General features: G+C 45.6%; 1 protein-coding gene across 4 annotated transcripts in view; it reads left to right on the forward strand.

Moving 5' to 3' along the window:
* Nucleotides 1-18,465, forward strand: part of CNPY1 (canopy FGF signaling regulator 1) — a 368,137-nt gene that overhangs the window by 101,073 nt on the left and 248,599 nt on the right. The window contains exon 1 of one of the 4 annotated variants that reach the window (XM_085631982.1): nt 3,544-3,760. The exons of the other annotated variants lie outside the window; for them this stretch is intronic. The gene's annotated coding sequence lies outside the window, so the exon portion shown is untranslated. Of the gene's footprint in view, nt 1-3,543; nt 3,761-18,465 lie in introns of those variants that run through there. 4 annotated transcript variants of the gene reach the window in all.

Below are 18,465 nucleotides of genomic sequence, written 5' to 3' on the forward strand. Positions count from 1 at the left end.
GGGCATGTGTTTTCTGGAGCAGGGATGAAGCCTGACCCTGAGAAAGTGCTGGCTTTAAATGACACCAAGAGCCCTCAAGACGTTAGTGATGTCCGTTCCTTTCTGGGCATGGCCAGTTATTGTGCGAGGTACATCAAGGACTATGCCACCATCAGTCATCCACTTCGCACTCTCATCAAGCAGGGACAATCGTTCGACTGGACCCGTCAGTGTGAGCAGGCCTTTCAGGACATCAAACGGGCAGTTGAGGCAGCTGACAATTTGGCATACTTTAACCCCAAACGGAAGACGGAAATAACCGTGGATGCCAGCCCGGTGGGCCTAGGGGCGATCCTGGCTCAGTATGACCGAGAGGAGGATCAGCGCCACATCGTAGCGTATGCAAGTCGCAGTTTGTCTGACACTGAAAAGGCATATTCTCAGCCGGAGAAAGAGAGTCTGGCGGTTGTCTGGGCCTGCGAACACTTCCATGTGTTCATCTATGGCAAGCACTTCACGATGGTGACAGATCACCAGGCGCTCGTCACCATATTTGGAAATCCACAATCGAAGATGCCACCTCGGATAGAGCGGTGGGGCCTGCGTTTGCAAGAGTACACCTACACCATACTGCACAAGCCGGGCAAGTCAGCCAACCCGGCCGATTACATGTCTCGCCACCCGAGACCTGCGCCGTCGCCAGAGGCATCAATTGCTGAGGAATATGTCCACTTTGTCGTGGGCCAGGCTCAACTGCCGGCGGTTCCCCTGGAGGCCATTCTGGAAGCGACGGCGCAAGACGTCATTCTTCAGAAAGTACTCAGGCGCCTGCAGACCAACAGATGGAGATCTGATGATGATGAGGACCCGGAAGATCCAGCTAGCAACCAAGAGCTGCAGGCATTCAGACACGTGAGTGAGGAGCTGTCTGCCACCTCGGAAGGGCATCTGCTAAGGAATCACAGGATTGTTATCCCGACGCGACTACGACAAGGAATCGTCAATCTAGCTTACGAAGGTCATCGTGGCGTAGTTGCGACGAAGCGAGCCCTGAGAGAGCGGGTGTGGTTCCCGCTATTAGATCAGATGGTGGAACGTACTCTCAAAGACTGTCTGCAGTGTCAGCTTGTCAGCCAAGGAAGTCCCCCGGCTCCCTTGCGAATGACTGAATTACCCAGTGGCGTGTGGCAGGAACTTGCTATGGACTTCTACGGACCCCTTCAGTCAGGGAAGTATGTCCTGGCAATTATGGATGAGTATTCCCGGTTCCCGATAGCCCAGTTTGTATCATCCACTAATGCGGCCAGAACTATCGCGGTACTGGATAAAGTGTTTGCGGCGTGGGGTATTCCAAAGGTGCTCAAACGGACAATGGCCCTCCGTTCAACGGACATGAGTTTAGTGATTTTGCACGGCACATGAACTTCATGCATCGGAAAATAACGCCCTTATGGCCACAGGCAAATGGCACCATTGAAAGATTCATGGCCACTCTGAAGAAAATGTTTCAACAAGCGACCAGTGAGAGAAGGGACCTCCAGGTGGCTCTCAATGAGGTCCTCCGGGCCTATAGGACAACTCCCCCTGCCACCACGGGTAAATGTCCTGCCACCCTAATGCTGGGAAGACCGATCCGGAACAGGATACCCACATGGGAAGGCGCCCTACGAGCAGTCTCACCTGTTCGCATGCATCAAGAGGTTGTGTCCGCCGATCGTCGTGGGAAAGAGAGAATGAAATCGTATGCAGACACCAGAAGGAGAGCACGATCACCTTCCTTCCATGAAGGAGACTGTGTTCTCGTCAAGCAGGAGCAACACCGGAAAACAGACTGCAGGTTCCGAGCTGAACCATTGACAATCACTCAGAAGAAGGGTACCATGGTGACGGCAGAATTGGACAGTCAAAGAGTTACCCGAAATGCGTCTTGCTTTCAGAAATGCACGCCTGGTATGAAGGAGTCGCTTCAAAGACTGAGGGGGCAGCCAGAGAGTGAAGTTCGAGAGCAACATGTTGGAGCTGCCGAGAGTCCGTGTCCTGGGCTGGAAGGAGACTCAGAGGTTGTGACAGGAACGATGTCACTGAGACCGAGGCAGGACATTCGCAGGCCGCGACGACTTATTGAAGAACTATAAACAAGTCAGTCATTTCTTTTCATTTTGTTAAAAAAAAGGGGGAAATGTAGAGGGTCAGCGGTATAGTTGTTGGTCTGGGCGGAGCTAGGTGGGCCAGAGGAAGAGGAGGAGCAACGACAGGACGAGGGCAGATAGAGTAGGGACAGGGAAGGTGATGGATGCAGCGTAATAAAGCTAGTGTTACATATACTATTGGTGTCTGTCATTACTGCTGCTAGACATCACAGTGGGCATGTAGGTAAGACTCAGAACAGATATACAACACCCTTGTCTGTGCAAAATGTGTTTTGTAATTCAGCGCTCCTGAGTGATGGTAGAGTATGGCACTTCTCCGCTCTCTCAGCATACAAACATCCATCGAAGGGTCTAGATGACTCCGAACAGACAATAACCATGGAGAACAACAAAAAGCAAAGGGTCCACCTTTTACTCCTCAGACTGCGAGTTCCCTACGACATTGGCACCGGCTGTGTGCGGCAAATCTAGTTCCATCTTCACACCTGCAACTGGAATTATTGATCAGCCAAACACTACGAGAACCAGGCGCATGTTGCCACCAACGCCGTCGGCTGATACTTCACCGCAAATTAGCTGGAGCCGGGCTGGAAGGTTGTTAGGTCCACCGGTCAAACTAAAAGACTATGTTTGTGATTACCACAGTGCCCAGGGAGCTACTCGGACTATCCTTATTTTGTTATTTTGCTTCTCATTTGCAAAGGGGGAAGATGTGTTACGTTTAACATATGTCCACCCTAGAACACCGTTCATGCTACGGGTTCTAGTGTCCCTGCGCGGACACCATACTCTCAGTGAAGTCATCAGCTGTGAACTGTCCGTTGACAGTTGATCACCGAACTGACGTGACGTTTATAGCTCCAGCTTCTGTAGGAGCATGTGTTGGCTTGATGATTAAAGAACTTATTGAACTACTTCGAGTTGGAGTTCTTAACAGCATGTCTGTATTCAGTATCATTAAATGGTGACAATGCCACGTTTGCCATAAACAATCACCACTCAGCATTGTGGTGGGTCCCGGGAGCGCCCCTTCAGGAAGACACTGATGAACAGCCCATAACTAACTCCAGCCGTCGCTCACGCTCATCACCTAGGACCTAGCTCCACAGTGCTCACAGCTCACCCCTTCTCTCCCATTCAGAACAGTAGGCGGCAGCAGGCAACCGTTGCCTGCCTAACTCGAGACAAGCTGTCACCAACCAGCGAGTGACTAACTCATTTCAAGTTAAAGCGCCACTCACTCAAAAGTTAAATTAAGTAGCGTATACGAAGGCGGATCGTACAAAAGCCTCGTGCGGAATACGCAGCCAATCAGCACTTCGTAATTTTGCATGGTGCACAAGGATTGGCTAAGGTGCCACAATGCTCCAATCCTAGGTCACCTTATACATTAGTAGTACCGCCCGCATCTGAGGGCTCCCAGAATATGTTCGACCGTTGGGTTGGTTGTTATTCCGCCCTGTTAGGATCAGCAAAGGAAGACGGACACGAGGCTATTTTCACTGACGGTCTGTGTAAATTGTGGACCGGTGATCACCGTAATCTAGACAAGCAGCCGCCCTACTTGTGGAATAGCTGTGCAGTAGTTTTCTATCGATGTAGCAGTTTCTGGCTCCACAGGGTCACCCGCTGTGAGTGAATTTTAAAGATAGCCAAGTCTGCTTCATTACTTAGTCACGTAGCATATGGCGATTTTTAATTTTGTCCCAAAACGTCACGTCGTTATACAGTAGTCTTTATAAAGTGAGGTGTTAGGTAACTGAAACGGAATAAAATGGAAATTAAAAGTGCATTATGGTTTTATATATATCCAAGTGAAGCATGGTCTTGTGTGAAGATTTCAGCTATGGTGCTTTGGCCAACTATGTCAGGGCTGTAAGTGGGATAAAACAACTGGAGTCGCTTGTAGGGGCGTGGCCGCTCTAATTAAGGGCGTGGCTTAAAACACTAGCAATAAATCTGTGCTTAGCGTAGTGTGCTGCTCCACTGGTATTCTTCTGCTTCACTGGCATTCTTCTGCTTCTGTCCCTTCATCCAAATATATAACACAACAAGGAACATTACACCTACTTCAAGCCAGGGCTATTGGCTTTGCCAATGGTTGTAATTTGCATAAGATAAATAAGCTACAACTATTATTTCGTTGTATATAATATTGAAAATGCTACTTGCTCTTCTGGGTGAAGTTGTGTAAGGCTGGAGCACTCGAGCTGAGAAAACAGTTTCGACCCTGACGTCCTGTAATTCAAAAAATGAATATGCTCTTGTGTAATGTAACTGGTGCTCAGGTAAAGTGCTCCAAGTTTGCGCTATATAAAACAGAAAACCGAGGCTCTTTGAAGTTGCATCAAAGACTGTGACGGGTTGTGCCATTGCAGAGTTAAGGTTTTTTTTTTACCCTGAGGGTAAAAATGGAGGGCCCGATAGGGACCCGTTTCGGCACCTGCTTTTAAAAACTGGCAGTGCTGAGCACCGGCAGGACCCGGCCCACCTAAAGCTCTAAACTATGTGTTGCCATTGGTTATAGTTTCACCTTTACCATTGTAAGTACTGTTTCGAAAAGAAAAAAAAACGGCATGAATGTTGTAGACTTGTTGGCATATGCCTAATCACCCCCGCCTTCATGATGTCCTGTTTTAATAGGAATGTTCCCTGAGTGGTGTACAATATCTTTCCCTGTCCCGACTTACTGAGTTTGCGTATTTGGCATTCAGTTTTTTTATTATGGCCCTCACCTTTCATTAGCCTGTGCACAGAAGTCTAGTTCTGACCTCTCATGCGAGTGAGGTTCTGGACCGAGAGGGGCGTACTAAGCATACCCTAGCTTCAATGACAGTGGTCTACTCTCCCTCCTGAATTTAGCACTTGGAGTGATGGTTAGCAGTGTATCATGTTTTGTGAAGCCATAGTTGTGACCACTTATTTGTATCTGTGTTACTGGAGCGGAGGCCTACTTGTCTAAAGTTATGCTTCTCTGCTCTAACCCAGATTCTATTACAGGACCGGAGGCTTCGTATTATGCTTCTCTTTCTATTTATTGCTACCCACAGCAGCCAATGAAAACTTTTGTTACATGAAAAAACAACATTTTTCTCATGATGCATATGTCACATCACTTCCTGCAGGGCCCCATAAGAGCCAGCCATACCAGATCCTAGCTCTAACATCAGAATAATTTTTTTGTATTGGTGTATGTTGCTTGCTTGGTACATGCATTGTGTGTAAGAGTGAACCAGACTCATGGAGACCGGTGGGATCGATTTTTGGATCGATCCCACAGACCTGCTGTGATAACGATGAGAATGTTTTCCCAGACAGTAAAAGTGTATTGCTGACATTTGAAGTTGGGTTGAGGAGACTAGACACCGAAATAGATAAAGAGGAGACAAATTTGCTTTAGAAATACGGGGGCATATTAGCAACAACCGACGATAATTATCGCTAAGCGCACTTAGCGCTAGGATCAATATTGCCGGCTAGCGTGGATTTTTATCTCTGAGATAGCGTGCTATTAGCAACGCTTATCTCAAAAGCGATAAAAATCCTCACGCTAACTGCCTAACGTGAGATTATCGCTGGAAACCCAGCGATAATCTCACGCAATGTGGCGTTAGCTTTATGATAGGGACTCACAAACTTAGCCATGATATCCACCTTCCATAGGACATCATGGCTAAGTCAGTCCTGAAGCAGGCGTAAGGAAAGTAGCGATAACAGGGGTTATCGCTACTTTTCTTGCCGCTATGCTTCATAGCGTAGGACTTGATGATAGCGACATTTCTCCTGTCATGTCAGGTACGCCCACTTTGCATCTCCTTAGAGATACAAAGCTGGGCGTTATGAATTCCTACGCTAACGCAAGTTTTCACGTGTTAGCGTGAGCTTGCTAATTAGGCGATAAAATTATCGCCGCTTTTCGGCCGAAAACGGCCGCAAAAGCAGCGATAATTCTATCGCCTCGCCTTGCTGATATGCCCCACAGTTGGTATATTTGCTGAGAGTAGTTGTTGATTAGTAATCTTGTAGCACTGCCATTTCGTAGATGGAGGGGTGAAGGGTTTGACCCGACTCTATTGTTCATGGTGACAGGGATCCCTAGGTGAGGCCAGCTTTTTTATCTTTTCCCTGATCACGTCTCAGTGTGGCTGATGAAAGCCTGTTGCAGAAAGCTCACACCTCTTTGTGCTCTTATGGGTGCTATAGGATAGGGGCTACCTTGTTGTAATGAGCATCACTCACAAAGACTGTATCTGGAGAGCAGCCTGGAGAGGATGCTGAAAGACCCATCCTACGCTGTGTCTGAAAGTGCGGACAGTGGATCCTCATCTCGGTGCTTTGAGTATATGCAGTGGGACCCGCTGACCCACTGTTCCATTTCCAAGTTTCTATGACCAAGGAAGGGAGTGTTCTGCAGAGTACTCAGAAGACTGCTGTGCAACCGGGGCTGGTGTCTGCCTGATATCCAGCTTCCCAGTGGTGAGGGGTCATCACCTAGTCTTGTTCTAAGAAGCTGCTCATCTAACAGGAGGTGCCTAGAAGCAATCCAGTCTGCTCAGAGAGTGAAAGAGCCTGCCTAACCTGCAGGAATAAGAGCCAGAAGCAGCAAAACCACAGTGTTGGTGTGGTTCGACAGAGGAAGGAGGATAGAGGAGAGCGATCTGCGTGCCCCAGGTGTTGGCGTGCATCAGGCTCTCCTTGTGGTTCCAGGTGGGAACAGTGGAATCATCTCTGCTCAGTTCCCCTACACAAGGAGAATTGTGACCGCGGCTAGACCGGTGCTTTTGTGACCCACAGAAATGCGACCTCAGTACATCTTGTGCCTCTGTGACCTAAAAAACTGTGACTCAGAGACTGGCATAACTACACTTCACTACTGTAGCACAACTTAATGCCCTGAAACTGGGTCAGAGTGAAAGCCTAGCACCCTGACACATGTCGAAGCACTGCTGTGACCAAAACTGCCTTATGGAGCAAGCTCGATTCCAGGTTATGTACATCTTTGAGATGGAGGACCTCTAACTTTGGCTCCCACCTCCCCACAGGGCCGCAACCTTGCTGCCGCAGGAGTTGTGTCCGATCCGAACTGTGTACTATTTTTCAGAAGTGGGAGAGAAGCTGTGTGTTGCCACCGGCTAGCTGCTGGGCTGAGCTATACATTTCATGAACACACACTTTGGTGAGAATTCAGAGACTATTTGTGAACTGTGATACACTGAGTGCATTGAGTGCACTGGGCTTCATCTGCATCTTAGCCTTTATTTGTGCCACTATAAAAATTCCTATCATGAGGCTAGAATAGTCTAAAGCAGAGGGGGAGGAACCCAGGGGGAGGAGGACAGGATAGCGGATCTAAGCGCCTAGTTCACTAAATTATGCCTGCTCATTATTACTTGTGTACCCTTTTAATTTGGTGTGCAATAAAGTACTTTTTAAAAAAAAGTAAAGCACTGGGTTGGACAATCTGTTATTGCACAGCTGTGTGATTGTTGAGTGCTCACCTGAAACACCCACATGCTGCTTCCCTTAAGAGCCTGACTACTGGCCATCGCTACCACAACACCAGAGACATACCGATTCAACCCCTACAGTTGAGGCCGAGTATCCCCTGCTTGCCCTGTGGACCCTCAAACTTTGGCTGATAGTCTAAATCTTCCATACTCAACACTGCTACCATTTCTCGGGGCATGCTTAGGTACTATCTCTAGTATAGTAAAATATATTCATAAAGACTCTTACTAGCCGGTTTCTGAATTCCAATGTGCCGAAATTCTGTTACAGCACTTATCAGATTTATGAGTTCTTGAGATGATTATCGGCAGGTCAAACCTGCCAATATTTATCGGGCAAAGAAGCTGGGCGTCACTAAAATATGAACATTTTTATGTGCAATACACCAATTTACCATGTTATTTCCCAAATGCTAGTGATGGGCGATAATTATCACACCCAATAAATACCAAGTACCTCAGTAGAGGTTTTTATCAGATGCAATAAGTATTGCATCCAATAATGGCTAGCTGTACGAGGGCCTTAGTGAGCTTTGGGTAGGCCACTTGCTCTTGGTTGGATGCCTTATCTTGTTTGTCTCATTTCCCTGAATCTTCCTTGATGTGTTTTCTTCGTCTTTCTTTTCAAACATCTGAAGCATTTCCTCACTATGTTTTAATTGGATGACTTGTGTCCTTGCTCTACTTGGGTTCAGGGATCTACTTTTTCTATTGGCACATAGCTGTGAATATATTTTCTTCCTCCTTCCCTTGTATGCAGCTCGTCCCCACCCCAAAAAAAAAAACAGAACCGTCCTTGCTCTCTGTGTTGCTCCACCAACCACAGTTATTCCATTGCTTTCCCTACACCAGCTTGTTCAACATTAAAAAAAAAAAATGTAACTCCCTGTTCCCACTGCTTTGCAACTTTGGCTTTTAACTGCTCCTCCATTACTACTCCCCCATTAACTTTCACATTCTTAAAAAAAAAAATGTAATCTTGTGTGCCAGCTGCAATTTGCTGCCAGGCCACCAATTTCTCCCTTTTTTTCTTTTTAAACAAATTAATAAAACATTTGTTTTGTTACTTACTGCTCCAAGATTGGTGTCCTCCGTCTTAGATGGGTAATAAAAAATAAATAAACAAGCATTAGCAAAACTAGTAGGTCTCACCTTTGGGATCTTTTAGCTTTGCCAATGGTTTTTTGCCATGTTGCACAGCATTGCTAAAGACTAACAAAAATGCTTGTGACGTTGCTGCTTATGTCATTTTGTAAGTGCCTAGATCCGAGTTGGAACTGTAACTAATACGAAAAACATTTGCAAAAACGTTTATTTTTTTAATTTTTAAACAGGAGGGGAAAGTAACATGTGGCAGAAGAAACGCTTGTAGGGCATAAGCAACACAAAGGGCGCGGATGCAAGAGAGCAGTGTGACTTGGGTAGGGGCGAAGCACAAGGGTACGGGTGGAGGGAAGAGAAGCAACAGGTTCAAGAGCAATTTGCAGTGGGTGGGGAGAAGCACACAGGTGAACCGCTGAAAGGTGAAGTACGTGGTGGGATGGAAAAGTAACATATGAGACAAGAGTGCAGGTGGGTGGAAGCAACTTGTGAGAGCGCAGTGTGGAGCGGGCGAGAGAGAAGCACACAGACGAGAAAGTAATGGGGGATGTACACGAGGGTGAGAGCAGCAAGGAGAGGGGCATAGCACATGGACGACAGAGCAACATGGAGTGCGAGGCGCGAGAAGTATGACGGAGACAGTTGGAGAAAACATGCATGTAATTGAGTACCTAATGAAAAGAAGAATGTAGTGCATGGAAAGCAACCAGGAAGGAAGAGAAGCCCAGGGCCGGACTGGCCATAGCAGGCACCTGGGGTTTCCCCAGTGGGCCACCAGGATGGGGGCCGGTTTTGGGCCCTTGGGGGCCGGTTTTGTTACCAGGGCTCGGCAATATTGCCCCCCTGTAACAAAATCGGCCGAAGCCGGCCGAGCAGTTTGCCAGGGCTGGTTTCGATTCCCAGTCCGGCCCTGGAGAAGCCTACTCATCAAAATTGATGATAACGAGGCAGTACTTCATGGGAGGGACAAACTCAAGATTGACAAGCTGAGAGAAATATAAAGAAGCTGACAAATTGGAGTGACAGGAAAGCCAACCAATAGTAAGTTATGGGCAGGCCCCATGCCCTGTATGTTCTTGGTAAGCCTACAATATGTCTTGCAAGAGACTAGCAGGCAAGACCTAAAAATAGGTGCCAGGTAAGAGACCAATTCGAGCTGCGGCCTATGGCACCATGAAGCATACATATTCATACATGGGTATGTGTTATTGCCCTTGTGTTCTCTTTTTTTGCTGATACAGAACAGCATTTGCCGAAAGCAAAGGGAAAAACTGATTGGCTTTGCCATGTCTTGTTTCACAAATGTTCTTAACATTTTGCCATTTTTTCTAAATTATGGGCCTGGTTCAAAAGCATTTTTTTTCTGTGAAGAGGTGTTACTTATTCTTGACTTAACCTGAATGTATGTGATTAAAGTCACGACCATTCATGGGTTGAAGGTTTTTGAATCAAGCTCCTTACGGTTGTAGGACATTCCCATAAGATATTATATATTTTTCGAATATCCCCTATTCCTGATAATTCGAACTATCAGTTTTGGTAAGATATTTAACTTTTTGGAAGATAGCCTCCTTTGTGGCACGACTTAAGTGTCCTAGTTACTGCAGTGGTATTTAATTCAAGATAGCGTAATGTTTTAACAAAACCTTTACCCACGAGACAGATTTCTGTAGCTCCTGCCAGTCTCGATCTTTAGGCACACTAGACTGTAGTTTTCAAACAAGTATCGTTTGACGAGTCTGACCACGCCTTTACAACATTTTTGGTCAACTAGAATGACTGAATACTTACTGTGACGCCATCCGACCATTGTGTTTCTGAGTTACACATTCAATAAAAAGCGATTCAAAGTAAACTTTCGGTTGGAGCAGCTTTTCAAAGTCAGAGGATCTTCATTTAAACTTGGAAAGATAGCTATAGATCGTTGTCGGTAATTTAGCTATTACCAGCTGGACTGTTCATTTTCCGATCCGTGAGGTATTAAAATCATTTTAAGAGTAAACAGATACAGCCTGTGTACCTGTTAAGGGCATTTCCTGTGATGCTATGTGTTTCCCCACCATTGCAAAATCATAGGACAAAGCATCACGGAAGGTGGCAGTAACGTTTCAGATCTGACGCCCATTCAAAGTGCCTTTTCTATCTCACAGGGTCTTAAAAATATGAATAAATAATAAAGATCCCTTGTGGAGTCCATGGACTAGGCATGGCTTTGTTTATATAAAAGTGTCTCAATGAAAGGTGGAAGGCTTGCCTGCAGACAAGAGGCCTGTCTCCGCCGTAGGTTCATGTCCCACAGTAATGTAACTTTCCAGCATTATAAACAGATCTCTTTTCCAAACGTGGACAAAAATGCAAGTAAACATTGTAACCATTGCACAAACAGCCCCTCTCCCCCCCCCCTCAAATCATTTTTAAAAGTCCATTGGACCATGTGCACCTGCCATCTTTTCATTGCTCTCTTGTGCCATTAGTGGGAATTTAGGCCTTCATATAGAAGTGTGTTCCATCTAACCTGGTCTTTAAGCTCTTTGGAGTAGCATCTTAAAATGATCTGATTGGCAGCATTCCCCCATAATCCATCACTAGCCAATTAGAAAGCATTTTTATTTGTGTCGGGTTAGGGTGGAAACATCAAGTTATGAGTAGCAAACAGCTCCTTGAAAGTGCTCCTGACTCTCCCAGTCCAAACTTGACTGGCACTTGACTGAACTGCAACTAACCTGAAACAATGCATCTGTATGTTTGCACTCATGTGAAAACTGCTGACAATATCCCTGTGGTCTCTTTCCCTATACGCAATAACTAGCATGACTCGGGGAAGGTTTTTCTTTGGTGTATTCAGAGTCAGCAAGTTGGCTGTATTTATCATTGTACTGGCGCTACAACCGAAGTGAAGTTAGTGTGTTACTGTGACCAGCAAATCAGTTTTGCCGCAAGCAGGAAGAAGTGCTTGTGAGTCTCATGAGATTTATGTGGATTGCTTGGAGAAAACCTACAACTCTAGGACCACTGCTGCAGTACACAAAATCTCAGGTCACAAAAACAATTCATATTTACTGAGGCGTGCGCTCAAGAACTTGTGTACAAATTTGATATGTCCATTATTTGTGGTGCATTTGTATATAGGCTGTAACAAGCCTGCAGTTTACTGGTTAAAAATGAGGGCTGTGAACAGGCAGAAGGCAGAGGGTCCTCAACAGAGTATCTTAAGTATTTGGATTTTTTCATATCCCTAACCAATATAAGACTTGCTGGATCCCATCTTCATAACCTTTTACACTGAGAAGTCCCATCATTGTAATAATTTGCATTATATATAATACGCTTAAAATGCACCAGGCATTGTTAAGCTGTCATGCTGACGAGGTTATGACCAAGAACCCATAAGACTGCAGTACACTGTACGCAGGAAAAGGACTCCACACGCACAAATCCTGCACTCCACTACCAATGCACAGTACCCATTACGTAAAAGACAGCCATATTACGCCTGGAGATCTGACCGAACTTTGACGGGGCTGAGCAGTTTAACCTGAAACTCCCAGCTCTATTGAAATTAACGCGCTGCTTGGTTGATTTCTTTTATTTCATCTCCTGGCCTATAGATTTGTTAAATGTAAATTCATCATAGTAGGCTGCACATTACTCGCCAATTGTATAGCTCTAGTGGATTCAAACAATGACACAAGGTGTCCCGCTCCCTTAGATGTAGTAGAAGCTTTTGACAAGTTTGAATGTCCTTTCATAGAGGAGATGCTAATTCTTCGCTATCATTCTCTCAAAACATCACTCTTTATCAGAGGAACGCCGTCTTCCAATTAAGCGTGCAAAGAAACGCAGAGAGAGAGAGAAAACGAACACACACACACACACACACACACACACACACACACACACACACACACACACACACACACACACACACACTCACTCACTCACTCACTCACTCACTCACTCACACTCACACTAGCCTTTCAGGCTTAGCGAGACGAATAAATTATGTAAAACGTGAAGCAAGGTACTTTTGGGTAGTTACCAAATTTAGACGGTGTAGTTCCTTGATCTGGAGTACTCTAGAACACCAACAACATTCTGAATCTGCTACCCTCAAACATCTGTTTCTCTAGCAGAGTTTTAAGCATATAATTACCACAGTGCCATCCATGCCGACTAGCTGGGTTCAATGCCTTTTGCTGTATTTACAGCAAAGTCTTTAAGCATAAGATTAGCATAGTGCCAATCACGTCGAACTGAAAAATGACAAAAGCCTTTTACTGCTCCGGGCACATTATTACAACTTTGGACTGGTAAAATACCATCCAAGCCAACCTGGAATGAATTAAAGGAACCTTTGATGCTTGTTTCGCACTAGTAAAAGTTCATCAGAGAGGTAAAGCTTAATATAGTTAGGACCACTTTGTCATAGGAAAAGCATTTTTTGGTTTCCTTATAACTTTTGCGACATCCGTTGTCCTAAAAAAAGGTTTAGAAAAATTAATAGGTGGGCAGGGTAGGGATCCGCTCCCCACCCGGGCCTGGTGGGATATCCCAGAGTGACAACCCTCTGCCCGGGCCCCAAATGTAATTTTTTTTTAATCAGCTCCACAGATTTACCGAACCGATCAAAACAAAACGGTGGGCTGCTACCCTTTCAAAAATAAGTCCCCCAGATCGGCCAGGGCCTAGGGTGTTTTGCACTTTCATTTTTTAGGGAGGGTGCACGCAAGCCCCTCCCAGATCCTCTATAAGGCCATAGGGCCCCGTCCCTCGGGGCATTTTTATAATTAGGTGAAGGGGTGTGCGGCCCTCCTCTGTGAGCCTTTATGAGGCCCGGGGACCGCATCCCACAGGCCGTTTTCAACTTTAGGGGAAGTTGATGTGCAGCTCCCTTCCATGAGCCACAGTAGGGCCACTCTATCATGCACTGCTTGTACCCATTCATATTCCATCACTTATACCATCAGAAATCATAGCATTTATAACAAGACTTATGACATCTCAAATCATTTCTGAGAATTCTGCATGGAAGTGTGGTGAGTTATTGTTGTTTGTTAGCGGGCTGAAAACACTGTGTATGGAGGAGCACTATATATAATAATGTGAAGAGGTGCAAAGATTATAAATTCCTGCTATATATGTAACTTGTACATTTTAAATGTTTGTATACTTTGGTTTGTATAGAAATAAAAAAATAGTTATTGTGACTTAAATAATTTCTATATTAGAAATTGAATGTATAACTTTAGAATTTTTTATGTTAGTGTTTAAGTTTAGTTTGTATAGAAAGAATAATTGAAGTTTTCCGATCTTTTTCATTTTTTTATTTTTAAATCATAGAGTCCAATGACGTTGAGTGGAGTGCTGTTATATGGAGTGTCATACAGTACAATGGAGGACAGTAGAGTTCAGAAGCGTGGAAGCAGTAGAGTGGAGGACAGTAGAGTTGAGTAAAGTGTCATAAATTGGAGATGGGTCTCGTAGAGTACAATGGAGTGTTGTGTCGTAACTTGTTGGAAAGTCTCATAGAGTGTTGTACAGTGGAGTGTCCCGGGATAGAGTGGAGTACAGAGTTGTTCAGTGGAGTGTATGGGTTACAGTTTCGTAGAGTGGCATAGAAAGTAGAACTGGTTTGTAGAGTGGAGTTGCATAGAGTGTAGGTGAGTGCCGTAGAGAGGAGCGGTGTAGAGTGGATTGTCAAACGGCATAGAGTGGGGTAAAGTGTCGTATAATGGAGTAGAGTGAAGTGGAGTCGAGTGGAGCCACGTAGGATAGAGTCGAGTTAATTATCATAGACTGGAGTGTTATGTTGTAGAGCGGCGTGGAGAGGAGTAGAGTGGCCTGGCATAGTATTCAGTGAAGTAAAGTGACATGGAGTTGAATGTTGTGTCGTACAATGGAGTGGACTGGTGTGCCCTACAGTCTCGGAAAGTGGAGTAGAGTAGAGTGTTGCAGAGTTAATTGTAGTGTTATAAAGTGGAGTAGCGTAGAGCAGAGTGTGGTACAGTGTGGAAGAGTAGAGTGTCGTGGAGTAGTGGTATGTGGCAGAGTAGAGTAGAGTGGAGTAGTGTGTCATAGAGTCAAGTGCTGTAAAGTGTGGTGGAGTGGCATAGAGAGAGTTTCGTGGAGTGTCGTACAGTGCCATACACTAAACGACAGTGCTTTAGACTGGCATTGACAGGAGTACGTTGTACTATGGAGTGGTATATGGTGGAACACAGTGTGGTAGAGTGGAGGGGCGTAGACTGTCAATTCAGTACAGTACAGCGTTGTTGAGCAGAGAACACTGGAGCGGTGTGCAGTGGAGTTGGGTAGTGTGGCGTACACTGGAATTGTGCAGAGTGGAGTAGCCTGCACTGGAGTGGCGTGGAGTAGGGCAGAGTATGGTGGAGTGGAGTAGCATACAGTGGAAAAGCGTACACTGGAGTGGCGTACAGTGAAGTTGCATAGCTGGTGTCTATTTTATAACCTATAGAAACCATATCTTTCTTTCAAACCTGAAGTATTGGCTTATCTAACATATCTAAGTTTCTTTTCTTTTCGAAACAACCAAAGGCTGTTGTAAGAGCCACCCTATGTTATGTTTAATATAATGTAATATTGTGAAATCATTTTTTCCCAGTTTTATTGGTACTGCAGTACTTCTGTAAAAATGTTTAAAATAATATACACATATTAAATGGCATATCCCTACCACTACTACCTTATGTGGCCCTTCTGAAACCTACTTACAGTACATTTATTACTTCTCCCTCTCTGTTTTTGATATTAATACACAGCCAAACCTCTCTTGCTAATCCAAAATGGCTGCATTTCCACTGTGAACTAAATGCCAGTTGCCAATCATATTTTGTGATGTCATTGCTATGTACTGCAGTAGTACTGCTGTACTACAGCGACAACAGATATTACTTCTAAGTTGTTTCGCCACTAAACTAATTTGGTTGCCTTGGGGAAAAGAATGATCTACATAGTATACTTTACATTCCTGTTTAATTGTATTAAAATCCGTACTTCCATTTTGGCGCTATGTCTAATAAAAAAAAGTTTACATAAAATGTATTGGGGTCTCAAATCTGTTTGGGACCCCCTTGACCTAACGCTGCAAAATGTTCCATCATCTGCCAATGTACAACAAGGGATAGTTCTGGAAGGTTTTGGGGAGATTCGTCACCCTGGTGGCAAGTTATTAAGGGACAAAATCCGAAGAATAGCTCTGGCAACCCTAACTATAAATACAGAGTAGCTACTGCAACTCTGAGTTTAAAAAATAAATAAAATATATATGTGTATATATGTGTGTATATATGTGTGTATTTATATGTATATATATGGGTGTATATATATGTATATACACTGAAAAAAACCATAGGTTTCACACACGTTATAGTTAGGAATTAGCATTTAAAAAACCTTGCAAATTCAATTAAAAAACCATAGGTTTCACACATGTTATAGTTAGCTGGGCATTTCCCTCGTAAAAAACCAATGAAATTCCCCAGTTATAGTTAGTGCAGGCAACTATAACTCACGCGACCGCAATCCGCTGCTGATGACGTCAGATATTACATCACTGTATTTAGACACTTATTTACCCATGTCTTCTTCCATTCATCTTTAGCTATACATATATTTCTTTTTTTTTTTTCAGAAAGACATCTATGTCATCAGTGATGTAATATCTGACGTCGGGACTGTAGGCGAGGATTATGCTATTCTTTCTACATCTTTAGTGAATAGCAGCCATTTAAAGTAAAACACCAATAAACTATCATTCCCATGAAGCCATGGGAATATTAAAAAAAAACAATAGAGTCCAACAGGAAGTTCATCCGTCCACTTTCCCCCAAACAGAGGGCTCCAGCCGGATCATAATCGCTTGTCACTGGCCCTTCCTCCTCTTTCTTCGCTGCTTGCAGCCTGAGATAAGTCTATTTAATTTCCGTACATGTATTTACTGTATTGGCTTGTATTTTATTCATAGCGCGTTTATTTGGAATGTTCTATTGTCCAACGTGCCCGTGTGCAGACTGATTCAGTTGTGGCAGCGCTCGCGCATACACCGTCAGGTGGCGATGGCGTTTGATTAAGCGTTTTGTCTTCTTACGATGCTTGGTCTTTGTAGTATTTCGCCTGCTTTCACACGATTATTTTTTCTCTCAGATTCGTCCTTCCCGCTACTTGGGGGGCCTGACTCATGGTGCGGGAGCGTTCTCCGCTCCTTCGCGGCCACATGTCAGTGGTGCAGGCTCGGCGGTGTGGTCCTTCCGCCGCCTTAGGGTGCCCGATTGGTGTCGCTCGCCCGTGGCGCATGCACCGAATTCCGCGCATACCTCGCATTCCTGACATCGGAGTAGCAGAACCGCAGTGAACCTTGTCTGTCTGAGGAGTTACGCCCAGATTTGTGGGTCTGTAGTGCTTTGTGTGGCAGAACTCTTTACACTCTGTACACAGGGTTGGTAGGGTGATACACCCTCTCTCTTGAACGCTCCCACGAGGGAGTCTGGATACGTGACGGCCCCTCGCCTGTTGGGACCATCTTCCGTATTGCCCCCACAGTGTTGCACCAGGGCTGCAGGGTCCCGGGCTCTGGCCCCTTTTAAAGGCGAGACTTGCCTCGCTTTAAGCTTTAGACTGACACCCAGCCCCCCTGTCAGGCATACCCTGCCATTACTAAATTTTACCCACACACCAATGGTTTTCTAAGCTATAGCCCTTCTAGACTATAAGGGCAGCTGAGCATACCCTACATCATGGATCCCTGTATGGAGTATCAAGGGGAAGAGGAGGACCCCCTTAGCTCTCTCCCATGAGATGACGAATTCTACGATGCAATAGACTCATCCATTCACAGGGCGGTTTCTGAGGCTTTGGCCCCCCTGGAAGAGTGCCTTTCGTGCCAGATTGCGCAGGCTTGCGAAAAACTGTCAGGGTCCATCCCAGGTACTGCAACTTCATCACTGCCTATTGGACCTTACCCCCCTGACTCTCAACCGTCAGCAGAGCGCCACTGCGATGCAGGAGTAGATATAGATGCCTTTGTTAGGCTTAAAAAAGCATTCCTGGCCAGCACTGGTACCACAGCACCCCCCTCGGACCCCAGTGAAGGGGATCACAGGGACACTGATGAGGATGCAGGCCCCTCCCACCCCTTGCTCCCCTCATCCCACCCCCTCACTCGCCCCCCTGCTGATCGTGATGTCCAGGGCCTCTGTGGGGACATGCTGGATCCAGATGAGATTCTTCACCCGATGTCTTCGGAATGGGCTCTGTCAGATAAGATCGCACAATATGTGGCGAGCCGAATTCGGAAGCCTCTTGAGAAGGACGCTTGCAGTTGCCTCAGGGCGGAATGCCCCGCCCATCCTTGGAGGGCAAGGTGGCCTTAACACCCGATATTGACCCACGGATGGCCACTTTCTTATTGAAATTCATTAAGGATCCAAAGAAAGGGATCGATAGGTCTTAGCGGGCGTGCCAGGACAAGCTCCTGGACGCTCTGGGCCCACTTACAAAGATCCTGGACATGGCGGAGGAGCTGAGAGCTTCGGGCTGTCTTATCTCCCCGGATCCCCGGTCGTCTTTGGGGCAACGCGCCGTGCTTTTCTTGGGCAACGCCAACTGCTCATTGTCTACCGAGCGGCACAGATCCTTGTTAATCAATTGTACCCCAAGCTTGGGATATGGAGTATGCTGCTCCTGTTGCGCGAGGCGGTCTATTCTGGGAA

This window comes from Triturus cristatus, chromosome 10 (assembly GCF_964204655.1).
Source record: "Triturus cristatus chromosome 10, aTriCri1.1, whole genome shotgun sequence".
Lineage (NCBI taxonomy): Eukaryota > Metazoa > Chordata > Amphibia > Caudata > Salamandridae > Triturus > Triturus cristatus.